We start from the raw sequence: 20,969 nt of genomic DNA, 5'->3' as shown, positions 1-20,969 counted from the left end.
TATTAAGCACTTGCCATATGGAAACTGTAAGTTTGGCAACTCAACCGTTGTTACCATAGCAACAGGCCTACCACGCAATGTGACATTCAGTTGTTTTTCCGATCGCAACGCTCCTGTCATGTCCCATCTTTCAAAAAAACAAGTATAAAGCCTGGTTCAGACTATTATACTATTATAACGTCTTTGGTTCAGACAGTGCGTGTTTCTGTGATGGTTTCCAAGGTGGCTGCGCGTATGGGTAGCCTGCGTGCTCACTGGCTGGCTCCCGTGTTGCCTACGGTGATGGTAGTTGAATAATTTCGAGAAAAAATTGTTCCGGGGCCGGGTATCGAACCCGGGACCTTTGGTTAAACGTACCAACGCTCTCCCAACTGAGCTACCCGGGAACTCTATCCGACACCGATCCAATTTTTCCTTCTATATCCACAGACCTCAAAGTGGGCTGACAACCGTCAAGCAACTAACATTGAGTGCACACTAACTCTGTGTGACTTAAATTGTGGTTTTCTGTTACGTACAGTGACGTGTATTATGCAAATTAAGTTTTCAGGTATAACTCCCTGTAAAGTTAATTTGAATAATTTCGAGGAAAAATTGTACCAACGCTCTCCCAACTGAGCTACCCGGGAACTCTATCCGACACCGATCCAATTTTTCCTTCTATATCCACAGACCTCAAAGTGGGCTGACAACCGTCAAGCAACCAACATTGAGTGCACACTAACTCTGTGTGACTTAAATTGTGGTTTTCTGTTGCGTACAGTGACGTGTATTATGCAAATTAAGTTTTCAGGTATAACTCCCTGTAAAGTTAATTTGAATAATTTCGAGGAAAAATTGTTCCGGGGCCGGGTATCGAACCCGGGACCTTTGGTTAAACGTACCAACGCTCTCCCAACTGAGCTACCCGGGAACTCTATCCGACACCGATCCAATTTTTCCTTCTATATCCACAGATCTCAAAGTGGGCTGACAGCCGTCAAGCAACCAACATTGAGTGCACACTAACTCTGTGTGACTTAAATTGTGGTTTTCTGTTACGTACAGTGACGTGTATTATGCAAATTAAGTTTTCAGGTATAACTCCCTGTAAAGTTAATTTGAATAATTTCGAGGAAAAATTGTTCCGGGGCCGGGTATCGATGATGGGTGATGGTAGTTGTTCACACGGAGCTGGCTCTTTTCACCAACTCGTTGCTTTTCACAGTTCAAATTGGAAAATTATCTGCTGCTTCATCTGTTGGCAACACTCATGGTCAAAAAGAAACTAAACCGTGAGTGGAAAACAACTAAAGTCCTACATTAACAGTAGTAAATGTCGTAATAAAATAATTAAGCCATGAGTGCAAAACAGCTAAAGTCCGATATTTAATTGTTGTTTCTTATAAAGTAAAGCATATAGAAAAAAACAGGTTTAGTTGGAAAACAACGAACATGGCGACATGGTTTCAGTGGTGATATTATATGATCATCTTTGGTTTCCAGCTTGCAAACCATCACGAAAAATAGCAAGGAATTTATCCTCTCAGGCAAGGAACCTACCCTCGAAATCCAGCAAGATAGTCATCCACAGAGCCACCAGGGGCCAGTTTCACAATCCTTACAAATTACAAATTAACAATTTACAAATAACAAGTAAAAGATTACAAATGGTTGTAAATTGTGTTTCACAATGCTATCCAATGCTATAAATTACGGAAATTTTTAAGTTACAGAAGAAAATTATAAAAATTATGAAACAAGCACCTATAAGGTCGCAAAGTAAAGAAATTTTTAGGGAACTCAAAATTCTGCCAGTACCTTGTATATACATTATAGAAACAGTGTCTTTCATTCATAAAAACAAAGCAAAATTCAAATTGAATTCAGACTGCCACATGTATCAAACAAGAACATCAAGTAATATCCATCTGTCCACCCATAGAATAACCAGAAGTCTTAAAAGTATTTTACATAGAGGCATAAATATGTATAATAAAATTCCAAGCTCCATAATAAGTAGTAAACAAAAGAAGTTTAAAAGCATGGTCAACAGGTTGCTGCTGCATCATATGCCATATACTGTAGAGGAATCAGTGGCGTATACTGGTTAAAGGGTTTGTTTGGGCTACCGCTACCCTATTATTACACAAAATATATCCAACAATTACTTTAATTTTAATTACTATGGTAAAACTAATAATACAAAATTATTACATTATGTTATATTATAAACTTTTTCTTTTGTCATTTCCTTGGGCTACCGCCGGTAGCCCCGGTAGCCCGCAAAATACGCCCCTGAGAGGAATTTATGTCTTTAGACCTTGCAGAAAGTGCCTACTAATGTGTAATTGTATCATGTCAGCAGATGTCCTGCAATAACAAAGCTACAAATTCATAAATATGTCCATAATATAATCAGAAACTGGATTAAGACTTAGAATTAAGATTGACGAAGCCATGATTTGTAAAGATCTTTATGGTGAATAAATTACTATTACTATTAGTTTGTAAAGTTTGACGGACTTTACAAAATCAGCTAAAGAAATTTACAAATACACATTATTGGTTACATAATATCACAGTCTACTATATACAGTCGCGAAGCTCAATATGTAGTAAAAATGCAAACATGGGTAGTTGCCCACCTCTAGGATCGCTACTATAATAATAACGGAAGTGCGCACAATGTGCAGGATGATATATTATTTTAACTTTCGCTGCTGCAGAACTTGGTCAGTGAAACTAATCGGTTTTTACCAACGAGTTAGAAAGAGAAGATTATAGAGTGGCCATGTTGTCCTGTACAGCGCTCTTTGCGGTGCCACCGCTAAACACGGCAGATCTGAGCTAAGCGCCCACCTTTGTAAAAATTCGTCTGCTTACAATGTTGTATAACGGAGGTAAGAAGCACAAAAAAAAAACGAAGAAAAAACATGCCTGTTGTGTGTGCTGCATATAACTGCAATGTCAAAAGGAAAAAGACAACTGATATATCATATTCCATGTAAATTTTATGAAGTTAAGTCCATAGTTTTGTTAATTAGCAGCATTTTTTTTTTCATGCATAAATGTGTAACAACGCCCGGCATAAACAAAATAAATGGTTCATTGGTAATGTACTTAAACTAAATACGGATAAAACCAACACAATTCCGTTTCAGACCCAGTGAAAAACAAATAGCAATACAATATTAAAACTGTATTTCGACACCGGCATCCTTTATTTCTGTTCCTTCTGTCCTTACTGCTTATACAAAATGACGATGAGCTATAGCTTATAAGAAGTAGGCCTATTTCGAAGACAAACGATTAATCAAATAAATGGTTCACTAGTAATAAAGTTAAACTAAATACGGATAAAACCGCTACAATTTCGTTTCAAACCTAGTAATAGGAATCAAATATTAAAATTGTATTTCGACACTCGCATCCAAAATAACGCAAAACTCTGGGGTGGGTCGTATTGTTGTTAGTATTTTGACTGGAAGGACATGAAAGAACATAATTGAGCACCCACGTGCAATAATGGGGTAAATATGAATATATTTCGTAACTACTTACCCCATTATTGCACGTGGGTGCTCAATTATACACTAATAATTATCTGTGGTGCCACAGCCCTTGAAAGGCTCAGACAGACCAGCCGGCTATTGGCCTCACGTTCACATTTCGATAATAATTATGCTTTACTGTAACAAAAAACTGAAAGCGTTTTTTGTCATGCTTCACCCACGTTACAAGCTTGGAGGTAAAGGTTGTTTACTACAGATGGGGCCTACTTTCATTCTATATCTTATGATACAATAAATAGTTTTGCAACGTGTAGAGACCGGGAAAACAATTTAATAAAATCATCCGAATCATACTCGTTCATTTAATAGGCAATCTTGCAGGTCGCATTTAAAAGAACCTAGGAATATTAACATTTTCTTCAGTATATTTGCTAGGACTTCTTGTCATACTACATGATAATTTTGGTTAGGTTATTCTTTTAAGCATTCCTTCTAGGAATAGCTCAAGTGTTTTAAATTTAGCGTACATAAGTTTAGATTAAGTTCCTAGCACGTATTTGACGAAATATTAGGTTTTTCCACTTCAGTTTAACTGATTTATGCAAACGAAATTAAGACAGCTGACGATTCTAATGTCAGTTATCACCACGCCCACTTTGTTTTGGGCGCATAAGTTCATTACCGACGGTCGTTCAATTTTCTTCAAACATGGCGGCGCAATGACCACTCTATATCTTTCTCTTTCTAACTCGTTGGTTTTTACACTCCATCACATGGTATCTTCCACATAGCTCGTCACACAATAAACACATGGACTCTTCGTTCGGGTCGTGAAAGCTGGTGTTGCGGCATATTTTGAAGTGGAAGCCGTGGGTCTAAAATCTGGTCACCAGATGTCTCTGCATGTAGTTAGCCCCCTTCTAGTCCTCTCTGGCCATGGCATCCGTGACGTAGAACTCCTCCCATATTTCTGCTTTCTTACGTTGGTGTTCGAGGACGGTGCTCTCGTATGCTGATGTTGATGGCAGTAGGAATTGCAGCCGTAGGTCTTCTAGTAACATAGGTTCTCTGGTTAGTTCATAGACGATTCTGGATGGTGCAAATCTGGACAGGCCAAGTACCCGTTTCAGATATGTCGCTTTCATTTTCTCGAGGTCCTTCAGGTTACCTTTAGTGAGGTACTGCCAGACAATTTCGAGGCCATATGTGATGATAGGCACTATTTTAGCTGTGAAGATTTTCATCGCCGTTTCCAACGAGATCCCGGTTAAGTGCTGAATGTCGTTCATGGCGATCATTGCCCCTGCCACTCTGCCTTTGATGTGGGCTGTGTATGTCGATCCATTTTGTTGCAGGGTTATCCCCAGATATTTAAAAGTCTTTACGTTGGTCAGTGGCTCGCCCTCCAGGTATAGCACATCTGCTGCCGCTTGTTTTGCTCCTCTTTTGAACGTCATCGTCACTTTTTTGTCCTGTTTAGAGTGAGGTCATTTCTTCTGGCCACGTCTACCAATCTGTCGAGTGCTCCTTGCAGTGTGTTTAGTGACGTGGATGCTATGACCACACCATCCGCGTACAGATAGGTCGTCAGTCCTCCTTTCGTTGCCTCTACTACGTCGTGTGTCGCTATGTTGAACAGCAGGGGACTGAGCGGGTCCCCTTGAAGTACTCCTCTTGACTGGCCGATCGGTGTTGATACTGTTATTGTATCGTCGATCCGGATACTATTGTCCATCAAGATATCCCTTACCAGTCTGGCTATGGGGTTTCTCCTTCCTATCAGGTTCTCTAATTTGCCTATGAGTTTTGTTCTATTGATTGTGTCAAACGCTTTTGTGTAATGCACAAACACCGTGTGGAGTTTCCCCTTCGGATGGTGGAGCGCTTCTTTTATATTTTCTTGGAGGCATTCCACGGCTTGGATTGTGGAGCGGTTCTTTCTAAAGCCAAATTGCTCCACTGGTATATGATGGTCCACTAGTGCTGTTATTCTTTCTGCGACAAGTTTCGTCAGTATTTTTGAGGAGTGTGCATTCCAGAGCAATGCCTCTGTATGCATGAGGGTCACTAGCGTTGCCTTTCCTCTTATATAGCGTTTTAATCTTCGATGTTCTCCAACGCTCTGCAATACTCCCTCTCAACAAGTATTCATTGAAGAGGTCCGTCCAGGCTTTTATGAGCATTGGGGCTGCGCTCTTTAAATGCTCGTTGAAGATATTGTCCGGGCTGCTGGCCTTTTTGTCTTTTGATCCCATGATCAGTCTCAGGACTTCATCCTGTGTGATTGGCTCGAGGAAAGAGTCTTCTTCTTTCTTTGCCGTTTCCTTGTGCGGCCTGGTGTCTTTTGACTGCAGAACTTCGGTGAAGTGTTGTGTCCATGGGAATATTCCTCGGAAACGTTGGTTTTCTTTGCTTCAAGACACTAAATGGGTCGTTTTCTGACTCCTCTATAATCTCTCTGGCTTTTTCTTCATAGTACTCCCTCTTGGATTCTCTTATGAGTGTTTTATATTTTCTTCTTTCATTTGCGTATTCTTTGAGAGTCTCTTCTGATCGTGAGGTTAAGGCGTTGTGGAGCTTGTGCAGGGCTAGCTGTCTGGCCTGGTAGCAGTTCCTGTTGAACCAGGGGTTTTCCTTCCTTTCATTGGGCTTGGTAATTCTTGTGGCGTTTGTAATAATGTGTTCCAATTTGTTTACTGCTCTGTCAATGTATTCAGTCTGTATCTCCTGTTCCGCTTCTTTGATTTGAGTGTGGGACTGTTCTATCCTCTGCATATCTAATTTCCTTGAGATCTTCGGTTTCCGGGGACAGGTCGGGCTTTCCTTCTGGAGTGTGAATGTCGTTGCAACAAGCATGTGTTTTCTTGCTGCTATTTTGAGCACATCTTGTGTCACTTTTCTGACGCCCTTCATGTTTGTCAGCACAAGGTCAATTGTGCTGCTCCCATTATAGCACACGTAGGTTTTCTCGGATGCTTTATTTATTAAGGTTAATCCTTCTTCTTCGAGGAATTGTAGGACAGTTTCAAATTTATGGTTGCGGACATCAGTCCTGCAGTTCATATCTCCTGCTAATATCACTAGCTCCTGCTGTTGCGATTGCGCTAGTCCGCCACTTATGATGTCTATGATCTCTTCTTCTTTGTAGTTCGGATGTAAGTACACGCCTATAATAGTGCACAGCCTGGTTTTAATTATCAGCATTTCAGGTGATTTCAGTTCCACTTTAAATGGGGTCAATTCTGGTTTGATGAGGCAGGTGATGCCACTCATCGTTCTGCCTCTCTGGCCTTGAGTGGCAAACGCGTTAATCGTGTAGAAGCCTTTGGCATTCCATTCCTTTCTCAGAAACGTTTCGGTGAGTACTATCACGTAACACTTTGCGAGGTTATCCTCTGGTATCATGTCCAAAGCGTTTATTAGGCCTTCTGTGTTCCATGTAGCCGTCTTTAAGACGTTGCTCGTGATATTATAATCGTATGCCTTGTCTGCCCTGCCTCCGAAAAATATATTGTCTTACGACGACTCCTCTTGGCCAGAATTCCGGTTGTTCCGTCAGGTCTTTTAGTTCGAACAGGATGACCACTCTGAATGCTTTGTTTATTCCTTTTACATTTAGTTCTTCGCATTCTATTGCTCCACGTATTCCATTTTCTTCTAGATATTTGGTTAGGCCTTCTTTCTCGACGGATTGGTGTAAAGATCGCTACTATCGCTTAATCATCACAGATCTCTCTCTTAGTAGACGACAAAATATGTTACAATTTCGTTGTGTTCTTTTGGAAATATTAACACCTTCCTTCCATTATTGAAATATTAAGTGCATAAAGTTAATTTATTATTTTAATGAAGTATATTAAATTCCAACATAAACTCGAAGATACCTGCAAGAAATGGGTTAATATTATTTTTGTTTGTGCAAAACGAACTGAAATTTACTATAATCGCTTCACTCATTCAAGATTATAGCGATAATTAACTATGAAACCAATAAATATTAATTTGCATTTCCTTTTACAACAATAATAATGGAAATATGAATTAATGGAGTAACTTACGTGTACCGGTACTTGTAATGTAGGCTTAAGTAGTTAACAAAGTGGGCTGAGGTTAAGCAATAACAATCACACCAGAATTGGAAATAAAACATAATCAATAAATTTTATTGTAACAGACTTTTTCTACGTCTCTAGTAAAATAACAAATAAAAATAGCAACAAAATTAACAGCTATAATTAAAAACATATCCTTTGAAAAAAGTAGGCCTAAGCAATAATAATCCCACCAGAATTGAAAACCAAACGTGATCAATAAATTTCATTAAAACAAACATAATTTTTCTACGTCTCTAGTAAAATATTATTATTCCAATTATTGTATTTTAGTCATTAACATTTTCATTACAACCAATAACGAACATTTCACAAGCATCAATGTGAAAGACGCAACGAGCTAGCACTCGATGGAAATATGACACAGTCCAAAGTCGACCGTGGACAGTCTATTGTTTCTAGTTGCTAACCGCTTGGAGCGCTTTATCACAAAATTTTCAAAAAATCACCTCAAGCTTCGCGACTGTATATAGTAGACTGTGGTAATATCGCCAACGACAGTTTACAAAAATCGCTAAGGAGCAGAGCTAAAGTCGCTGTATTTTTCGTTGCATATGTTTATATTTTGTACTAAAATAGATTCTAAGCTTGCTGATTCATATTTCACCAACAGAAAATATAAAGTGTTGTTAAAGAAAATTAAAAGTATTAAGATTTTTATATATTGGCGACAATGGAATTTCTTGTAATGTGATTGGTCGAGTATACCAATACGTCTATTACTTAAATGACCAAAGTTAGCACCAAATTCAGTCAAATAAGTAAATAACAGATTTAGTCCACGTGCAAATATGCAATTGATAAAATAATTACGATGTCTTACTACAAAATCAGGTTCATCTTTGTGTTGATCCATCAGTATTATTTATTAATTTTGCATCCATAACCTCACAAACATTAGTGATCCCAGCAGCAGCTGTGTTACAGGAAATAACATTTTGGTGATCAAAAACATGCCCCGAATTTAACTCTTAACAACATCAACTACCCTGTGGGCACTTTTGCACACTGATATCTTAGAAATCCCGTGCTTATCTGCTAACGCACAGCACTGATAGCTACTATGCAACCAATGCAAAACAATAGTTCTCGCTTTGAGGTTAGGGCATCACTTTTCCCTTTTGGATGTTGGATATGATGTCCCATATCTTGTAGGAGAGATTCCAGCGAAACGACTTCAGAATACCGCATAAGTAGTGACGTTATTGCATTATTGAATTATTTATTTTTGGTGCAGGGAACTTTTTTTTAAGTGCGAGTACTTACTAAATACAGTCTTCGTATATAAATACTTACGCGGTATTCTGAAGTATAGCGCGGGACTCATTCGAAACCTTTCATTAAATTTATACAAAGATACGAACGTATTATTAATTCTTGACCGAAGAATTTTACGTATACGTCTTCGTTTGATTAGGCCTAAATTCACTATCTTTGTCTGAGTCATTAGAACTCCTTAATAACATCAAAACTGCGTTAGTTTAATTCTTAATATTATCCAGTTACTCAAAAATTAATTTAATAAGTATATCTTTATTGTATTTATTCATAATTTGTTGCAATATCAAACTTTACACGTCTCAGAGGTATTGTAGAAAATGTGCTAGTTTTACAAGTAAAGTTTACACGTTTGTAAAAATTACCCTTCATTGTGAAACAGAATACTTGTAAAGTGAGCAAAATTTAATTAGTAAAAATTTGATTTCCTTCGTAAAGTTCAACATTACAAAAAAAGATTGTGAAATAGAAGTTTACAATTTACAAGCAAAGTTTACAATTTACAAAGCTTGTAAACATTGTGAAACAGGCCCCTAGATCGAAAAGGCATTGACTGTGCCGTATTTTGCATTGTTGTGAAAAGTTGTGTAAACTGTAAAATGTTTGTTATCGGTTGTAATAACTGTAAATGGCTAAAATACAATAATTTGAGTAATAATATAGGACAAGGAGACGTTTGTTGCACTATAAATTCTAAGAAAAAGAGGTCAGAGTTATCCTTCCGAAAGATCCAGGAAGGTGAGTTTATAAAATAAAATATTGTAACTTAAAAAAAAAACAATAATGTAATTTTATTGTTTTAACACTAGTCACTTTATAATTTAGTTTAAAAACTCCCGTCAACAATGGGATTTCCACTCCACACAGTAACACAGTATTCGTTATTGCACTCCACAGACGACAATGATAATTTACTTGGATTATTGAGAACAGCAATGAACTGCTAATCTTAACTAATGTTCACAAAGCACTATTTACAAAACAGAACTGTCAGTTCTCAGTTCACAGTTCGTTTGCCTCAGCTAGTTCTTCTAGGTCAGTCACTTAAATTCACAGTATCCCGAACCTCAGACCTTCAGAGGCAGTCCACTGAACTTCGAACTCAGGTCCCCCAACTGCGGTCCAGTGCACTCAAACTCAGGACTTCGGACGCTCACACAGCTGCGGACACACTCAAGTCGAACTCCGGTTTCGAAACTGGCTTCACTGCTACATAAGACTCGCTGGCTTGCTGTCCACCAACTATAACAACAACTGCTGAACTGCTCAAGTTCACTCGCGTGTCGTATTTTATAACCAAACCATAGCTTGGAGAGAGTACGATGCTGGAAATTTCTACTTCTACAGACTTCTGTTCTCGCTGCTTTTTCCTGGACGGTTCTGTTCGGGTGTTTCCGTCTCCCCCTTCACCTCGCACAGGGAATCACCACCAGCTTTGCGTCCCCCTTTGCCTTTCGGCATGCAGACATTCCCCTTATGTCCGCCACACCACAGCGACCAACGTTTCGTCTCCCGCGCGTCCTGTCGGACACGCGTTCGAATCCCGACGTAGCTGTCACAATATATACTTTTTGAAAATAATATATAAACCTTATGTATTTCGTATTTCAATAGTGTAAGGAAGGTGTTAATTTTTTCAAAAGAACACGATATCGAAAGTACAATATCGTCTGTTGGGGAAAGAGTCTGTGATGAGGCGATAGTAGCGATCCTGGTGGCTAGCAACTATCTATGGATGCATATTTCAACTGTCTATGTTTGCATATTTAGTAAGTATTGAGCTTCGCAACTGTATATACTAAACTGTGATATCATCCTGTATTATTATTATTATTATTATTATTATTATTATTATTATTATTATTATTATTATTATAATCTCATAAGCAACGATATATGATCTAGGAGGATTCGTAAGCAACGAAGGATACTCAGGATTTGGCTATTTTTGCAACACTCTCTAGCGGGGAAATATAAAATTTCTTTAAAGTTAATAAGGAATCTAGCGTCATTTGAATGCCTGTTTGGTGACTAACAGTTTGCAACATTGCTTTTTAATAAATTCGCAAATCGTTTGTTTCTTGTTGGTTTACGGTTAGGCTTGTGTATCACATTGTAAGTTTGTGTTGTGAGTTATAAAAATCATGTTTTTTTTTCAGCGTTGGTTTAATAATTTTTGGTTTTAAATCATCTCATATATATAGAGCTTGTGCTCATTTTATATCGATTTATATTTGCACATACCGGCTTCAGTGTATTGTCGCTTTCTCTGTATTTGTTTGGTTAATGTGTGGGCGCGCTTCCGTACAGGGGCAGTGGCATTTTCTCTAAGGTTAGGAAATTAGGGGCTAGAAAATATTGAGAATAGGATGCATGTTTATATGCCATTTTTTAAATTAATATATATACATACACACACCCACCTAAACTGGGCTCTAACTTTAGAGAAATGCCACTGCCCCTGTACGGAAGCGCGCCCGATAACCTAAAAGCCGTGAAACTGGTGAGGAATTAGAGTGTGACCCCTATTCCCCCCGATTAGAGCTGTCGCCCTAAAACCTCCATTAAAGTATAAAGTAAGTACAACAGCATTAAAACCAATGAAATACACAGGGGCAACAAGTGGTATTTACAGTGAGGTTGTTAGTGAAGCAGAATGAATCATTGAGAGGTGAAATTTAAATTTATAAATCTAATTAATTTGCTGATTTAATAAAAAACGTTTGTTGCAAAGTAATACAGTTATTATTGTCACATTTTACTTTACTTAATCCACTGATAAAAGCTATCATTTAAGTATTCCCTACAAATGTATGCAGTTCATGAACATTATAACACCACGTGAACTATTTAGAGAATTTGTGAAAGATGTTAAATCGTGCATATCCAGTGTACGGAGTCATAGTTAAACGCGAAGTAATACACCACACACGTCGGAAAACTTTGACAGCGAACACGTATAAGTTGAGTACAAAACCGGCATATGACTTAACGGCGTATTAAGTATGGTGAATTACCGACATCACTATGGACGTAGATAAAATTTGTTCCAGAAAATGTGAGGAAGAGTTTTGTTTGTATATGTTTTCTCTTAATACCGAACTACTAAAGTTAGTCTTGGGGAAAATCTCCAGAATGTCACGTTACATACTGTAGTTCCACTGGCTGGTATGCACATTCAACACATCGTAAAGAGCTTAGCTGTAGCAGTTTTTCAGATTTGTTCAGTTCATCCTTTGTGGGACCTGACAACCATTTTTGGGGAACTTTGCCCTTAACACAGCTATTCTCAGCCTATGAGTTCCGACCTGCTGACGGGTCCTGGATGGGGCTTAAGGGGCCCTCAAAAATTTACGCAGTTTAGGCCTAATGTAGATTTGAAATATGAACGCGTGAAAAATCTGTTTCTGCTTCAATATTTGAAGTGTACAAATTTAATTTGAGGGTCTGTGAAGTTTAATATACGAGGCGGCTCCCTGACTTGAATGTTGAGAACTACTGCTCCAACAGGTGGACACATCCAACTCGCCTTTAGGCCTATTTTATATCATGCACATTCATATCATCTACTCATATCTCGAATATACCAAATGTAGAAGGTTTTATTAAAATTTTTGGTACTTATGGAGTTTGACTACTTTTGAACAATTTTTTTCAAACTTCCATTTTCGCTGTATTTCATCGTCGCAAAACGGTAGAAATATTTTCATTTGTCGGAAATCAACTATAACCTAACCCAACCTGTGAATGTTAGGTTACGTTATATTAGATGATGTCCGGCAATTGAAAGTTGCATTTCAATTTATAATAACATTAATAACGATCAACTTAACATTTCTAAAGTAATATAGTCTAACTTATCGACAAAACAGTTCAGTAAATAGCAAACTTCGATCACTTACAGTTGGGACGGTCGTTCTGTGCCGGTGTGCTTGGTTATCTTGAGCAACAGAGTGAGTTTATAGAAACACGTGACTTACCGCCTCGGCTGGGATCTGCAGCGTGTAGTGACATCATCATGCGCAGTTGGTTCCAGGATGTGCGATGAACGGCGCATTCCACTCACAGTTGTCCAGTATCACTTATCACATCACACGTGTTATCATAATAAATACAAACTGATTATAAACATAACATGATATCCATGGTTCAATTATATAGCAATGAAGAGAAACAGACGCAATCAATATATCTAATCATCAGACAAACTTTCGATACCAGATATATCACCACCATTGTCGTCGTGATCATCATCTTCATCGTCGTCGCTTTCACTACTGCTGTCTCCACCCGTAATTATGAAGCTTTCAATTACATTTTCCATAATTCCTTCCTGTTCAATATATTCATCTTCGATTTTTTCAACATGTTCACATACTTTTTCCCATTTTTCTACACTGATGTCATCAACCCGTTGTTGGCACAATTTCATCACTTGCTCTAATTTAAAAGTTGTGTTTTGACCGGCTACCCACTGCTTTATATCTGCCCAAATCAATTCCAATGGATTTAGCTCAGGTGAATACGGGGGCAATCTGAGTACACAGTGTCCATTCATAGCTAAGAGATTGTCAATCACGTAAGTTTTATGAAGTGGCTTATGTGTTTTAATGAGCCCGTAAAGCTCCACTTTCAGCATATTTTCCTGAAACTGCACATTGTTTCTTCTAAGCCAGTCCTGCATATCACTTTTCTTTGAATTACTTGAGGGAGCTTTATGCAACTGCACGTTATGGTAAGGTGCGTTATCTATTATAAAAACAGATCTAGGGGGCAAATTCGGAATCAACTTTTCCGTTATCCACTTCTGGTAATTGTTGGCATTCATTTCATGATGGTAGTCTCCAGTTTTCCTGTTCGATTTAAACATCAGATACAGGTACAAAACCCGCTCGACCCCCTGCATGAACAATAATAAGCCTAGGTCCTTTCGAAATAGGCGCCAGTAAACCTGAGGTTTTGTCATCACTCCAATTTTTTGGTCTTGTATGCGTGCTATGAATATACGTTTCATCCTCGTATATTAGAGGCCTACCTTCTTCTCTGTATTTCTTTATTGCGCGTAAATATGATACACGCTGTTCTCGAATATCATGCCTTTCCTGTAATACCGCTTTATTATTTCTTGTCTTCTTCCATTTAAACCCCATAACACGTAAAATGATCTTTAAACTTGTACTACCCCCGTTAAAGTTTATGTCATCTTTTAGTTTAGGTAGCAGTTTACTGACAGTGGGCACTGTTTTGTCATTTATATAAAAATTATAAATTGTCTGTCGTATAACTCTTTTATCAAAATCATCAACATCTGTGATGCGTTTCGGTACACGATGAACTTTACCGGGCGTTCCAAAAGAGGTCCCTTCTTCCTCACACTGTTTCCCTTCTTTAATTATCTTTCTTATTGTTCTTTCGGGCACTTTAGTTGCTGCACTCACTCGTTCTTGCACCTTTTTCAGCGGTATTAAAAAGTCTCCAGAAGCTGCTTCACTCTTCATGAAAGAATGTATATTGTTCACAACTTCCCGAGTTTGGCTATGCAGTGTTTTTGCGCCAAGTTTAGACTGAATAGGAGGCATTTTAGTCTACACAAACACACACAACTGCAATTTGCCACGATAATAAATAAACAATATGAATATGAACTAACTAAACTAACAAACAGCAATTATCACGCACGTGGCAGGACGATGTTACACAGCCAAGGCTTTCTGCGAGACTGGCCACTTGCCATATTCTGCGCATGCGCGAGAGTGTAGGCTCACTGGCTAGCTACCATATGATTCTCACCGGCACAGAACGAACGTCCCAACTGTACTTACTTACTTACTGGCTTTTAAGGAACCCGGAGGTTCATTGCCGCCCTCACATAAGCCTGCCATTGGTCCCTATCCTGAGCAAGATTAATCCAGTCTCTACCATCATATCCCACCTCCCTCAAATCCATTTTAATATTATTTTCCCACCTATGTCTCGGTCTCCCCAAAGGTCTTTTTCTCTCCGGCCTCCCAACTAACACCCTATATGAATTTCTGGAATCGCCCATACGTGCTACATGTCCTGCCCATCTCAAACGTCTGGATTTTATGTTCCTAATTATGTCAGGTGAAGTATACAAGGCGTGCAGCTCTGCGTCGTGTAACTTTCTCCATGCTCCTGTAACTTCATCCCTCTTAGCCCCAAATATTTTCCTAAGAACCTTATTCTCAAACACCCTTAATCTCTGTTCCTCTCTCAAAGTGAGAGTCCAAGTTTCACAACCATACAGAACAACCGGTAATATAACTGTATTATAAATTCTAACTTTCAGATTTTTTGACAGAAGACTAGATGGCAAAAGCTTCTCAACGGAATAATAACACGCATTTCCCATATTTATTCTGTGTTTAATTTCCTCCCGAGTGTCATTTATATTTGTTAGTGTTGCTCCAAGATATTTGAATTTTTCTACCTCTTCGAAGGATAAATCTCCAATTTTTATAGTTCCATTTCGTAGAATATTCTGGTCACGAGACATAATCATATACTTAGTCTTTTCGGGATTTACTTTCAACCCTATCACTTTACTTGCTTTAACTAGAATTTCCGCGTTTTCCCTAATCGTTTGTGCATTTTCTCCTAACATATTCACTTCATCCGCATAGACAAGAAGCTGATGTAAACCATTCAATTTCAAACCCTCTGTGTTATCCTGAAATTTTCTAATGGCATATTCTAGAGCGAAGTTAAAAAGTAAAGGTGATAGTGCATCTCCCTGCTTTAGCCCACAGTGAATTGGAAAAGCATCAAATAGAAACTGGCCTATTCGGACTCTGCTGTAAGTTTCACTAAGACACATTTTAATTAATCAAACTAGTTTCTTGGGAATACCAAATTCAATAAGACTATTATATAAAACTTCTCTCTTAACCGAGTCATACGCCTTTTTGAAATCTTTGAATAACTGATGTACTGTACCCTTATAGCCTACTCCCATTTTTTCTCCAATATCTGTCGAATACAAAAAATCTGATCAATAGTCGATCTATTACGCCTAAACCCACACTGGTGATCCCCAATAATTTCATCTACATATGGAGTTAATCTTCTCAAAAGGATATTCGACAAAATTTTGTACGACGTCAACAAAAGTGATATTCCTCGAAAGTTACTACAGTTAGTCTTGTCCCCTTCTTAAAAATAGGTACGATTATGGACTCCTTCCTTTGTTCTGGTACAATTTCCTTTTCCCAAATTGCAAGTAGAAGTTTATAAATTTCGCGAGATAATGCCCTTCCACCCTCTGGTATTAATTCTGCTGGAATTTGATCAATACCTGGAGACTTGTACTTTTTCAGATTTTCTATCGCAATTTCGACTTCAGAAAGTGTGGGTTCCGGTATAAATGGCTCCGCAGTTTGTATTTGAATTTCGTCCCGATCATTTCTATTTGGCCTATGTATATTTAGTAGTTGCCCAAAATAGTTTTTCCATCTGTTCTGGATTGAATGAGAGTCTGCAAATGAGTCACCATTCTCATCCTTGATCACGTTTACCCTTGCCTGATATCCGTTTTTAAATTCCTTTATACCCTTATATAAATCTCGAATGTTTTTTTCTTACTATTTGTTTCTACCTCATTCAGTTTTTCCTTCAAGTATTCTCTCTTTTTATTCCTAAGTGTATAACTTGCTTCCTGTCTTTCATTGAAATAATTATCTCTGTTCTCCATAATTGGATCCTGTAAGAATTTCAATTTTGCCTATTTCCTTCTATCTATTACAATGGAACAATCTTCATCAAACCATGGTTTCTTTTTCTTAGTTTCATGATAACCTATGCCCTGCTCAGCTGCAATTTTGATATTATCTCGGATATTGTTCCACACGCTATTAACATCTAACTCTTCCTCAGCTTCGTCAGCAGTTGCTAAAGCAGCAAACCTATTTGAAATTTCAACCTGATAACGTTGCTTAGTTTCCTCGTCCTTTAATTTCAAAATATTGAATCTACTAATATTAGCTTGTTGCTCTACTCGCTTGGCTACTGATAGTCTTTCTCTTAATTCTCCAATTAGCAAATAATGGTCAGAATTACAGTCTGCCCCCCAGAAAGTACGAATGTCTGCTATACTAGTGTGCCTTCGTTTATCTATCAAGATGTGATCTATCTGGTTATGTGTCATTCTGTCTGGAGAAGTCCACGTTAATGACGACGTGGATACATATCTGTCACTTCCATGAAAAAACAATGTAAGCGTTCACGATGATCTGGATATCAACTCTGCTCAATATCCGACAAATATTTCTTCTTCGTCTTCTTTTTGGACGTCATATCCTCGTTGTTAGAAGATTTTGGCATCCTTTGTTCTTGACGTTTATTCAGTTATTGTAATGAATGGTTATGCCATCAATACTGCAATGTGTGGTTAAATTTTCATTTTACATGTTTTCATGTTTTGATATAATAGTCTTCCTATTGTTTCCTCACGTTCAAATAGCATTCCTGATAGATTCCATGGACCATATCCTAAAATCTTTCCAAGTTGTATTGTTAATTTATCGATGGCTTGTTTAAATCGTCCACACTGAAAGAATATATGATTAATGCCTCCTTGTTCTTGTTGACATGTACACCAAGGCGAATTTGAAAGACCAATCTTGTGTAAATAGTAAGGGGTATTGCTACATCTTAGTTTTATTGCACTGATAAAGGTGATGAGGGGGTAGTGTCCTTTATAATCACAATACCATGGGCGACTTTGTATATTATGGTGTACCAGAGTTTGTCGGATTTTGTTCTGTGTAAGATCCTGTAAGGTGGTGTTTAATATGTTGTTATTCGACATGTTTATTGCGTCCTTTGCAAGGCCATCCACCATCTCATTTCCCTGTATTCTGGCATGTCCCGGTATCCAGATTAATTTGAGCGAGTTCCCTTGATTCACTTTAAATATGGTTTGCTTGATGTTAATTTCTAGCCATGTTTGTTTTGTTTGCATATCACTATTGGTAATTCTGCTTAGTACACATTTAGAATCCGAGGCATTACTATGTGATTATTTTTATTGTTTATTAATGGAATAAGAGCTTGACGGATGGCTGTGAGTTCGGCTGTATAAATAGAACTGGTGGGGGGAAGTTTGAATTTGGAATGTGTGTTATCAGTCCAATTGAGCCATGCAACTTCAACGCCTGTTTTTGTTTTTGAACCACCAGTGAATATAACTACATTCGGATTCTCTTGCTTGTCATTGACAATCCATTCTTGAAATAGCTGTGGTGACTGAACCTCTCCATTCTGGAAGGACACTACGTCATGCTGAATTGGGGCTGTTAATATTTTGAAAGGGACACAATATATATAGGGTATCTCGGAAATATTTGGATGAGGGTCTTTGGGTATATTCTTGAAAGAGGTGATACACTGTAGGAAGATTCAGGTTGATATTGTGAGAGTTGTGAGTGTGCAGAGTCATCAATCGTTTCATTTTATTGTATAATGGTGCCGAACAATTGTTTAAAATAGAATTTAGAAATTTATGTGCTATAATTTGTTGTCGGATATAAAGCGGGACGTATGCTATTTCTTGAAGTGTATGTTTTTTGTTTGGTTTTCCACTCACACCAATTATTTTCTTTGCCACTTAATAATGTAAGGTCTCCATCCTATTTGTGATTTGTTTGTTTATTGGTAATGTGTACTCTGTTACACTGTGGAATATATTGTTATATAGGCATTGCAATTGTTCCGGATGACACCCTCATTTCTTATGCGCAATGCATTTGAATAATTTCACCCTCTGCTGAAGTTTGAGGTTAATGATAGAGAATGTTTATTCATGTTGAGGTTAGATTCCATGGTAATCGCCAAAATTTTTATACTTTGTTGTATGGGGAGGGCTTGGTTGGATATTTTGAAGTTCTTTACATTGGGGTGTCTCTTATGATCTTTCTCCTGCTTGTCTGTAATTCAAGACTGCTCGAGAGATCCTTGTTCTAGACATATGCTTGACTTAACGCTTATTCTTATATAAAATTATTAATAGTGTAATTGTAAGCAATAAATTATTACATCTGTTAATTTTAATGCAGTGAAACAAATTTTAAAAATATATTCCCATTTATTAAATCAACAGTACCTACTGTGTATTAAAATGCTCACCTTTAATTCAAATGTGCAACATGTTTAATTCTCTATCTCTTAAAAATAACCTGGATTTTGACTCAACATTACAACGTAGTCTATACAAAATTGCTTTACGAATTCTTGTACATGCCATTTGATTAAATTTTTTATTACAATTTATAATTTTATGTAGGCCTCATATCTTCCCTTATGTTAAGTTTATTGAGCAAATCAAGCTTTCAGGTATAACTCCCTGTAAAATTGATTTGAATAATTTTGAGGGAAAAATTGTTCCGGTGTCGGGCATCAAAGCTGGGACCTTTGGTTAAACATACCAACGCTCTACCAACTGAGTTACCCGGAAACTCTACCAGACACCGATCCAATTTTTCCCTCTATATCCACAGACCTCAAAGTGGGCTGACAACCATCAAGCAACCAACCAACATTGAGTGCACACTAACTCTGTGTGACTTAAATTGTGGTTTTCTGTAACGTACAGTGACGTGTATTATGCAAATCAAACTTTCAGGTATAACTCCCTGTAAAGTTGATTTGAATAATTTCGAGAGAAAAATTGTTCCAGGGCACGGCATCGAACCCGGGACCTTTGGTTAAATGTACGAATGCTCTACCAACTGAGCTACCCGGGAACTGTACCAGACACCGATCCAATTTTTCCCTCTATATCCACAGACCGCAAAGTGGGCTGATAACCGTCAAGCAACCAACATTTACGTTTAACCAAAGATCCCGGGTTCAATGCCCGGCCCCGAAACAATTTTTCCCTCGAAATTATGTAAGTTTATTGAGTTTGTGTAATATTTATTTTGTATTATATAGCACAATTTGGCAAGAATTGTGACAACTGTAAGTGGAATTTATTCCTGTTGGTGGCAGTATAAACAATTACATTTTTACAATGCTCAATCTGTTACAGCAATCTTCATAGAGGTTACATTTATTCACTTCATTCTTTGGACTAATTGTGTGGTGCATGAAAGCTACTGCAAATATAAGGCTTTTAACGTGAGTTGAAAATGGATCAAAATCAATTGAATGACAATCCAGACTCTCAAATGTTGTACTCCCATTTCTGCAGTCTGCTTGGCACTGTGTGCACTATAAATCTATAATATTGCTAATAATTGCTATGTTATTATTATTATTATTATTATTATTATTATTATTATTATTATTATTATTATTACAAACTACTGTGCTTGCACAATAGACTTTTTTTTGTACACAGTTCACTGTTGCATTTATTTTTGTAAAGTGATAAAAAGTGGTCGCACCAGAGAGGAAACACTTATACACTCCTTCAAATGGGCATTTGGTTATCGCATGACAAGAGTCTCCTTCTATCCCTCCAATATCGTTGGGATTTCTGCAATGGCTTGCTCGTGGTTGTGCACACACCGCTTCGTAAGAGCAGCTGAGTTGGCCACCACTGATCTAAGTCATTCTATCCTCTCCATAGACACTGCTGTCTGCTCGTTTGGTTTACATATTTATGGCTAATCCAGCAACCAACAGAAATTAAACGATATTTGCTCTATTTTCGCCACAACACTGTGCCATATTTTTTCTCCAAACTCTTACAATCTCACATTCACATCTCCAATAACTTTCTTCCTCTAATCTCAGATGGGTTTTAATAGCCTATTTATTCTCAGATGCCATTGTCCCATCTAGTTCTTGGACGTCCTACATTTCGACGTCCATATCCTTTTTATTTTAACATTATTTTTGTTGGTCTGGTTGGATTCAATTTATAGTCACGGTCGTTTTTTGTTCTAAATTGAAAATTTGTAATTCTTTACATATATATTATTGTATTCGGACATGTCTCTCAAGGTATAGTTTGATAAACGTGTTAAAAGCGCATTTCTGGCAACTCTTTTCTCTTTTGCTGTTCTACTGAAGGCCCATTTTTCACTTTCAAGAACGTGCACTCCCAGTACTTTATAAAATT

At 37.7% G+C, this 20,969-nt stretch overlaps 1 protein-coding gene across 4 annotated transcripts in view; it reads left to right on the top strand.

Moving 5' to 3' along the window:
* Positions 1–10,847: 10,847 nt before the first annotated feature.
* Positions 10,848–20,969, top strand: part of LOC138708244 (U1 small nuclear ribonucleoprotein A-like) — a 66,663-nt gene continuing 56,541 nt past the window's right edge. The window contains exons 1-2 of one of the 4 annotated variants that reach the window (XM_069838594.1): positions 10,871–10,999; positions 19,932–20,020. The gene's annotated coding sequence lies outside the window, so the exon portion shown is untranslated. Of the gene's footprint in view, positions 11,000–11,328; positions 11,461–19,931; positions 20,021–20,969 lie in introns of those variants that run through there. The other 3 variants (XM_069838595.1, XM_069838593.1, XM_069838596.1) reach the window with 3 other exon arrangements.

The sequence above is a fragment of the Periplaneta americana genome, chromosome 10, assembly GCF_040183065.1.
Source record: "Periplaneta americana isolate PAMFEO1 chromosome 10, P.americana_PAMFEO1_priV1, whole genome shotgun sequence".
Lineage (NCBI taxonomy): Eukaryota > Metazoa > Arthropoda > Insecta > Blattodea > Blattidae > Periplaneta > Periplaneta americana.
The sequence above is the reverse complement of the archived record's forward strand: the minus strand, read 5'-3'. Positions and strand labels throughout refer to the sequence as shown.